Source organism: Vicugna pacos, chromosome 10 (genome assembly GCF_048564905.1).
Source record: "Vicugna pacos chromosome 10, VicPac4, whole genome shotgun sequence".
Taxonomy (NCBI): Eukaryota; Metazoa; Chordata; class Mammalia; order Artiodactyla; family Camelidae; genus Vicugna; species Vicugna pacos.
The window spans coordinates 40,432,194-40,441,276 of NC_132996.1; the positions used below are offsets into that span (position 1 = coordinate 40,432,194).

Here is a 9,083-nt window from a genome sequence, read left to right on the forward strand (position 1 = left end):
TTGTCTCCATTGTTTTGCCTTTTCTGGGATGTCACATAGTTGGAATCATACAGTATGCAACCTTTTCTGATTGGCTTCTTTCACTTAGTAATATGCATTTACTAAGCTTCCTCCATGTCTTTTCATGGATTGTTAGGTCATATTTTTTGGCGCTGAATAATATTCCATCGTCTGGATGTACCACAGTTTGTTTAGCTATCCATCTACTGAAGGACACTTGGTTGCTTCCAAGTTTTGGCAATTATGAATAAAGCTGCTGTAAACATCCACGTGCAGGTTTTTAAAGTTTTCATTTCCCTTGAGTAGATACCAAGAAGTGCAGTTGCTGGAACATATGGTAAACAATATGTTTAGTTCTGTAAGAAACTGCCAAACTGTCTTCCAAATTAGCTGTATTATTTTGCATTCCCACTAACAAGGAATGAGAGTTCTTGTTGCTCTACATCCTTGTCAGCATTTGGTGTTGTCAGCATTCTGGATTTTGGCGATTCTAAATGGTGTGTAGTGATATTTTATTATTTAATTTTCAGTTCCCTAATAACATATGATGTTGAGGCTCTTTTCATATGTTTATTTGCCATTTGTATGTCTTTGTTGGTGAGGTATCTGTTCAGTTCTTTTGCCTTTTTTTCACTTGGGTTCATTTTCTTATTGCTGAGTTTTTAAGATTTTTTTAAACTGGAGGTACGGGGGATTGAACCCAGGACCTCACGCATGCTAAGTGTACACTCTACCACCGAGCTATACCCTCTCCCCATTTTCTTATTGTTGAGTTTTAAGAGTTCTTTGTATATTTTGGATAATGGTCCTTTATCAGATATGTCTTTTGCAAATGTTTCTTCTTGTCTGAGGTTTGTGTTGTTATTCTCTTTTCAGTGTATTCTGCAGAGTTTTTCTCATTTTTGATAGATCCATTCAAGCAAAGTTCTACTTTTAAATTGCTTAACAGAAATCCCACTTAACCAGAAATTTTTTTCTAACCTATAAAAATAGGCTGTGTTTTTTGTCTTTTCTTGACTTAGGAATTAAAAATAGAAGTTAGAAAAATCATCTGTGATCAAATTTGAGTTCTAAGTTGCAATGTGTGTTTCAAATATGCATTGAGGGGATGTCTTGGGGTTGGCAGACTTCAACCCAATTTCTTAAATCTACTTTTGCTATATCTGGAATCACAGACCAAGAGATCTTAACTAATGTGCCATAAACCCACAAGAGATAAAACTTACTTCTCACTGAGTATACATACTATAAGGGCAATGTCTGTCAGTTGGAATGTAGGCTAAATAGATGGTGAGATGCTTAGTGAGTGAGGAATAATTTCCTGAGATTAGCTGGAACCTAAGAAAGGTCTCCTGTTTCCTGGAAGATGGGAGGACTTTGCCTCGTAAGTATTTAGAAGAAAGTGGTCAGGACAACAAGGAGCTCTAGTCACAGAATGACATAGTGCTGGATGGGGGCCAAGTATACAGTGACAACTGTGGATCTTTTTATAGATGTGGATCCTTTTATAGATGCTGAGATATGGTGCCGGTGGCTTGTTGAGGTTATTGTTGACTTGCTTGGTGATATTTTGAGTCTATGAATTCCTTCTAGTGAGTTGTCTCCAAACGCTAGAATTTGAAAATGCTCTAAGAACTCTTAGAGACTTTGGAGCCAGTACAGTTAGACTGCAAAACTTGGTGATCATGAGACCCTATAATATTTTCAGTCTGTAAAGAAAGATTGCTTTCTTCATTCTCTGCCAGATGTGTTGAGGCAGATATCACGGGACCAGCTTCAGTAAAAATGTTTTCCTTCTCGATCATATGCTAGCTGAAAATTGAATATCATGTTCTGGAGATTGGGAAGAAATACTGAAAATAAAGATCATGTCCTAAGGAGTGATAAAGAATCCTAAAAACATGCTGTGTGAGGAATAGCCCAAGGAGACAGACACATAGAGAAGAATTGGTGATGGTGAGAATAGGAAAATATATAGCAAATCTTCAAATACCTGATGAACTGTCATATATGTAAGGAAGGAATAAATTTGTTCCAAGAAAAAACTAGGACCAATAAAAATAGACATTGTAGATAGGCTGATATTATTTCAATATATAAAAAAATCTTTGACCCATCTAATAACACGGTGAATCCTTTTTCCCTTTATGGCAGTGATAGAAAGTAAAAGAGTTCTTAACAGCCCACCATGGAAAAGAGTAGCCCAATGACTTGTGCCTGCCTGAGGGCTGAGATGTTTCTCTCAGATGATTCTCTCAGAATTTTAACCCACACACGTTCACACAATTCTAAGCACCTGGGGTGCCTTCTAGGTAACGGGAAGAGAAAGAAGAGAGAAAAATAATAGAAATCCCTCTTACACTCTTCGGACCCTTGGGATGCCTTTTCCCAATTCTTGTAAACCAGGAGATGGTTGTTTGAGTTTTAGGTGCCCAAACCACTGCTGCTGCCAGGGTGACAGTGAAGCTTAAGGACTAGGGCTGGCACTGAGGTCTGGGAGGAGAAAAAAAACCCAGAAAAATTAGAGGGATTCTCTTCATACTCTTCAGTTTTAGGGCCCCCTTTCTTGATCCTCTGGCTGAAAAAGGGGGTTTCTTTCAGATTTTTTTTGCTGTCTACACCTGTAGCACAGTTCTAGGACTCAGCCCATCCTCCCATCAAAGCCAAGAGATAAAGGAAAGAAAAACCAAGTCACCTCACTGCCGTACCAGTTGTTCAAGTTTTGACTTCTCTTCGCAATCTATTAGCTACTGTTTACTTTTCAGAGTCCTCGGACAATTGCTTTTGTATTCTGTCCAGAGGTTTTAGTTATCATCAGTGGGATAGATAGACTGTAATTGGCTTACTCTGTCTTGATTAGCACTAGAAATTCTGTAATAACAGTTTAAATACTGGATGATGACTCTTCCAGATCATTATTCTCAAACCTAGCAACAAATCTGAATTAGCTGGGAAACTTAAAAAAATACAGATTTCAGGGCTCTACCCCAGACTCATCTCTGAGGATGGGAACCCAAGGTGCTTCTGAGTTTCTGATGTAGCCAACCTGGCACCGGTTTTTGAGGGGCCCAGAGTTAGGGTCCAAGCTGGAAGTGTGAGAACCCCTGGGTGAGGTCCTTTCCAACCCCGAGGTCCTCAGGCTCTGTGTTATCCAGACTATCCCATTCAGAAAGCTGCATATTAAGGGAGGTGCCTGTCTATTCACTTCCCTCAAATTTTTAACTGAAGCTCTAGATCACATGTATCATCTCAAATAATGTCACAAAGCAGACTGAAAGTATAGAACTGATAGGCAAAGTCAAGGTATTAAAACCAACAGGAGAACAAATGGATTCCCAATCTGTAAGATTAGTTTCACGGAAATTACAACTTCTTGCAATAACAGCGGCAGTAAATTCTAAATCTGCTTTATGTGGTATTGGCCAGGAGGAAGACCGTGTGTAACAAGTCTGAGGATTAGTGGTTTCATTGAGTCTCCTTTTCTCCCTAGGATTATCCCTTTCCCATATACTTGACAAAATTCCTTTGGCTGAGTGCAGTTTCTGCTTATGAGCTAGGAATCACGAGTGACTTTAAATTTGCTTTTCGTAAAAATTTATTTCTAAGAGACCTCAGAAATCATTTCCTTGAGCTCACTGCTCTAATGATAGAAGAGGAACCAGTCGGAGAGATTAAGTGCCTTATTTAGCGGGCCAGAGCTGGGACTAGAAGCCAAATGTTGGCTCCATGGCCATGCATTTTCTATCAGACTGAGCTGACTCAGGTGAGATCTTGGATGCAAAATCTCCTGGCATCTTCACTGAGCCGGATCAGATAGCGGCGGTGGGAGTGGCTGAGTTCCATGCAGTGTATTTGTAAAGGGCACTTTGACCTAAAAATACTTTAGCTCCTGGATTTGTAGTTATGAAAATACTGGCAACCAAAATGACCCACAGCTTATAAAGAGCCAATTTATTGGGCACATCCTATTCTCTGGGCACTGGGAACTAGACAGCCCCTGGCCATCTCTGGAACTGCCCCCCTCTGCCCCATTTCCTCTCAAATGTGCCCCATGATATCGTATACTCAGGGTTTAATCAGCAGAGCAGAACCATGATGAATTATGAAGTAAGGAATTTTTTTTTTACAGGAATTAGACCTTGCACAATTGTTGGGGGAGCTGGGAGTGTGAAGGTTTCAAAGGGTGAGTTGGAAAATCAGAGCTGTCACCAACCAGTCAGTCCAGGGAGCCAAGAATTCCTCTTTTGGCGAACTCAAAGGCACAACCATAACATGGTGGGGTTTTTGTGAAATGGTGTTCTGGCTTCAGCAACTTGATACAGTATAAATCACTATAGGTAGAGAGCCTGAAATAGACATTGCTGTCACACCTCGAGAGCAGTGCTCCTGAGCTCTGTTCTGCTTTGTCACAAACAGTCTGGAAGCAGCATGTTTCAGCACAGTCTGAAAATGTGTGAAGCTTTCATGTCTGGAGCGTGGTGCTCTGGAATCAGCGCAGCTTTGCTGCCAGGGGCAGAGATGCAGGTCCACGCTGGCTTTGCACACTTCCTGTATAATTGGGACACGCTCCTTATCCTTTCTGAAATTAGCTTCCTCATTTGCAAAATGGGGCCAATAGCAACCACCTCGTAATATTGTTTTGGAGTAGGTATAATAGTAGATGCTCAATAAAAACGATTCCTTTTATCTCTTGAGTCCCACCCTTTCCCCTCATGTATCTAGGACATGAAGTGTTTCTCAGAATATCTCAATATCTATATGTAAGACACATATTTATGTATGCTTATCATTAAGAAATGCCCTTATTGTCTAAGTGCTGGATTTTGATAATGAATACAGATATATAATTTATAGTCAGCATTCCTGGCACTCTGTCATGTCCCAGATGTGTGGACAGTGAGAAGGACCACTGTTTGGCAAGAGAAACACCTGAGATAAAGCTCATGGTCTTTACCTCAAAGGAGAGAAATAGAATGCACCTTAAGTAGTTAGAAATCTAATGACTCGGACTGGTTTATAAAAGCTAAATGTGGTGACATCAGTAACCTGGAATCCTTCAGTTGTCCTGGGTTAGAGGAGAGATTGATCATGAGGGTAGAGAGAAGAAGCAAGTTGAAGCTGATATCAAAGTTGGAGACAGAGAACCATAAAAACAGAACTTGAAAAGCGTGATATCCTGGAGCCATTAATTTCAGGAAGATACAAACTTACTTATTTAATAGCCCTTGAGGGCATTATTGTATCACGGATGGCCTAAATTGTTTGTTGAATCTGAATTTAATAAAATAGTGCTCACGAGTTTCTGAAACATGAAGAAAAGTTTAAATTATATTCAAAGTACTCTGTTTAGGAATCTGGGAAGCTATCTTTTCATTTTAGAAAGACTTAAATCAATAATTAAAATTAAAATGTTTTTATTCAGGGTAAACTTCTAGAAGATTCACACATAGAGGATCTTATATTATCGAAAGTAGGATAATTGGCTTTGTTTTGCATAACACAGTGCTGAGCACGTGGTAAAACTGAATACTTTGTGTGTGTGTGTGTGTGTGTGTGTAATGAAACCTGGGATTGAACCAGAACTTTTAAAATAGATTTCAGTATATACAGGGCAAGCCAGACGCTGAGCCTAACTAATGGAATATGGAAGATTCCTTTGCAGACTTTCAGAAATGTAGTTTCTTGACTGTTGAAGGACACCGATAATGTATTCCCTACCTATTTTTCTCTAAATTATTGATAATCATGACAAGCCCAAATTAGTTACTGATCCAATTGAGCAAGGAATTGATCTGAATGCAGTCAATAAAACACTGAGGTATAAAATCACTTCTTTAAAAGTTGATTAAAAGGTTGATACTTTTTTTTCAGCCTAGAACAATAACACTTTTCTTTCCAGCTAATCTCTTATTTTAGGCTCTCAAGATTTAAAAACTACCAGTTGGTGATAAATATGGTAAAGAATCTGGAGTCAGCCCACACTCATCTATATAATTAATTGGATTGCTCAGACAGCTTATCTGCTTAAATTCTGAAAATCTCTTTATCCTTTATCTGCAGAAACACTAATCTCTTGAAAAAGGACAAGGCTGAGGAGACTTGTTTTAAAGCTGGTTTAAATACTTTTTTTTTGCATCAAATTCTATTGCTCTGGTTCTTGGGTGACTTGTACCTCTTCTTTCAACTATTACCCTTTAGGCATTTTAAGTGGCATGTTGCCTTCACCTGAATGCACCTGAGTTGCTTGGATTTTCTAGTGACATAATCATTTCTTAAGGCCTCTTCCATTCAACCTTTGGCTGGATTTCACCAGGCCCAGGGAACAGAGAACTAACGGGTCTGGGAACTGGGGTGCCTTGGCTCTGGGTTTCACTCTGTGATTTGGTAAGAGTCCATTGGTTACCAGGCACAGGCATGATGGGCAACTTTAAGCAAAGGAAACCTCTTGGAAGGCTAACAAACGTCCACAGGATCAGTGGATGACTGGAAATCAGGCTTGAACCTGGGCAGGTGCTGTGGTCTTTCCAGAGGCTGGGAAGCAGGAACTCCAGCAAGTGTTGCAGCCAGGACAGAATGGTAAGAATGCCCTGGGAGGATGAAATGGAACGTCAGAGTCCAGGGAGGCGGGCCTAGACTGGATGACAAGCCCACTTTTGCAAGATATGGGTTGGGACCCCCAGGTACAGTCCACTGGGCTCCACCTGGTAATTCCTTAAGAAGAAACTCATGAGGCAATTTGAGGAAAGAAATTTCATGCCAGGCAGATAACTTTGTCCACTACTGTGCTACTACCTGGCATCTTTAAGGTTGTTTCCAGCTTTAAAAATGAATGGACAGTACTTTTCCTATGAAAGCCTTTGGGGTTACCATGTCTACAGTGATATTTATTTCCATGAATGCCTATAACACCAATGAACAATAATAAGACAAACTGGGAGAAGACAGTTATGAACACTGGAAATGGCTTAGTTGAGCCAGCTGGGGAAAGATCTGCTTGCAAGCTTGCGCAGGTAGTCAGCATATTTCAGTTCCTTGTGGCTGTAGGTACGACTGACGATTTCAGTTTCTTACTGCTTGTTGGTTGCAGGCCACTCTCGCAGCTGCTCTCAGTTCCTTTGTTGGGTTCCCCAAACGTCATCACTTTGATTCCTCAAAGTTGGCAAAGCAGGCACATAATCATGTGCACACACTCACACAGACCCAACACGTTTACTTTGTCTTATTGGCTAGAAGGAAGTCACAGGGTCCCACCCACACTAAGGGGAGGGGACCCACAAGGGCGTGACCACCGGGAGTTGGGGGTTATGGACAATGTTACGAATCTGTCAGAATGGCAGAGCTGGGACAATCCCCAGAGCAGTCTTGAAGTCTAACACGTCTGTCTTTCTGTGGATCTGATTTCCCCAAACCTCAGTCCTAGGGAGGTGCTTCTCCATGTGGAGACCCAAGGGGGCAGAACAAAACCATGGCCTCCAGTCTCTCTAGCTTAGCTATAGGGGAGTACGAGGGGATGTCATGAGCTTCATCTCAGAGCCACAGCAGCTGTCTGTCTGGGTTGGTGTTTCTCTGTTCTGTATGCAATTGATCTAGTAGGCTCCACTGAACTGTTATCGTTTGTCTCTCTCTACTGTTTGACAACTTACCTTCTCTTTATTGCATGGACATGCTTGCTTTCTTCATTGATTTGTGTGTATATACTGTCTTCCTCAATGATACTATAAACACCCTAAAGGTAGGAGCCATTTCTTACACCAGGAATCACCCACATGGCTCCCAAGTAGGCTTATAAAAGCAAAGGCAGAGGTGCTTAGGGAGAAAGTAGTTCAAATTGGTTCTCCAGTGGTGTGGAAGAAGAGGGGTTTCTACTAAGTCACTGTGGAAACCTCCCCTTAGCCGTACTTTGTTGTGCAAACAAAATATGTATATTTGCAAGGGGTGAGCTTACAAATGCTTAGAATACCCAGAAACAGTGTGCTTGGTTCCTACTAGAGCTGCTGGGCATGCATCTGGAGGGAGATGGGTAATGGATGGATGGAGGGCCCACAGACATGGGTTAAATCCTTGCACACATTTAACAGTGTGTTTTAATCTCTGGGAGCCTCAGTGACCTCATCATCCTAGCATGTAAAGATAATGCCTTTAAGATGTGTAGCACAGTGCCTGGCACGTGGTAAACATGCAGGAAATAGACACTACGACGATCCTTTAAGACTCTGACCAGGGAAGGCACATATCAGTTCTTAAGTTACAATTCGTCCCATGGCAGGGAATCAAGGAGGTGCGTGTTCAGTACATTGTAGCTCATTCTTTCTTTTGGTGCTCATGGAGGATTTGATGTGGTAGTTCCTTGAGTGTGGACGAAATGAGAATCCTTCCTGCTGCTTTCCCCATCCCTGGAGCTGGGCCATTTGGAAATTGTGGTGAAAGGACTGGAGCTGCAGCCCCTTGTCTGTAGACAGCAGGAAGCCCAGGTAGGGCAGGGAGCACCCCAGTTCCTGTCTTTCCTTTCTCATCTCCCAAGATGTGGTAGGAAGCACGTGGGACTTAGCTGAGTATCCTTGGCCAAGCAATAGCTTTTCCGAGGCCATTTTCACTTCTATAAAAGTGGAGCCACATGGAGGATCAAGAGGGGAAGAACGTAGGATATAAACTTTGTTTCTCCAAGGGAACCGAGGATGTATACTCCTTCCTAAGAATATGACTCTGACGTTAGATAAATTTTCCTTTTCTTCCAACGGGGCCCTCACTGGCCAAATGAAAATGTTAAATACATTTGAGAAGAGTTTTAATTTGAACAACTTATGATTGAAAATACATTTTATAAATAATTTTTCCATAGACTTGATTGAGGATTGTTGTGAACTTTACAAAAAGACATACTGCAATGACAACAGATGAAAGAAATTACAAAAAATATAGCTACAGCCCTCTTATTTAAAAATACATTATACATCACAGCGTTTTCCTTGTGCAAAGTTGAAGAGGATGCTGTGTTAGACCTGTCACATATTCACTCAAAGGGAAGTAAACTTTAACACAGTTACTCTGCATAATAGTATAGGCACACCTGAAAAAAACGAATC

General features: G+C 41.0%; 1 long non-coding RNA gene across 1 annotated transcript in view; it reads left to right on the plus strand.

Moving 5' to 3' along the window:
• The window catches only part of LOC116282050 (uncharacterized), a 44,112-nt gene that overhangs the window by 20,055 nt on the left and 14,974 nt on the right, over positions 1–9,083 (plus strand). The window lies entirely within an intron of this gene.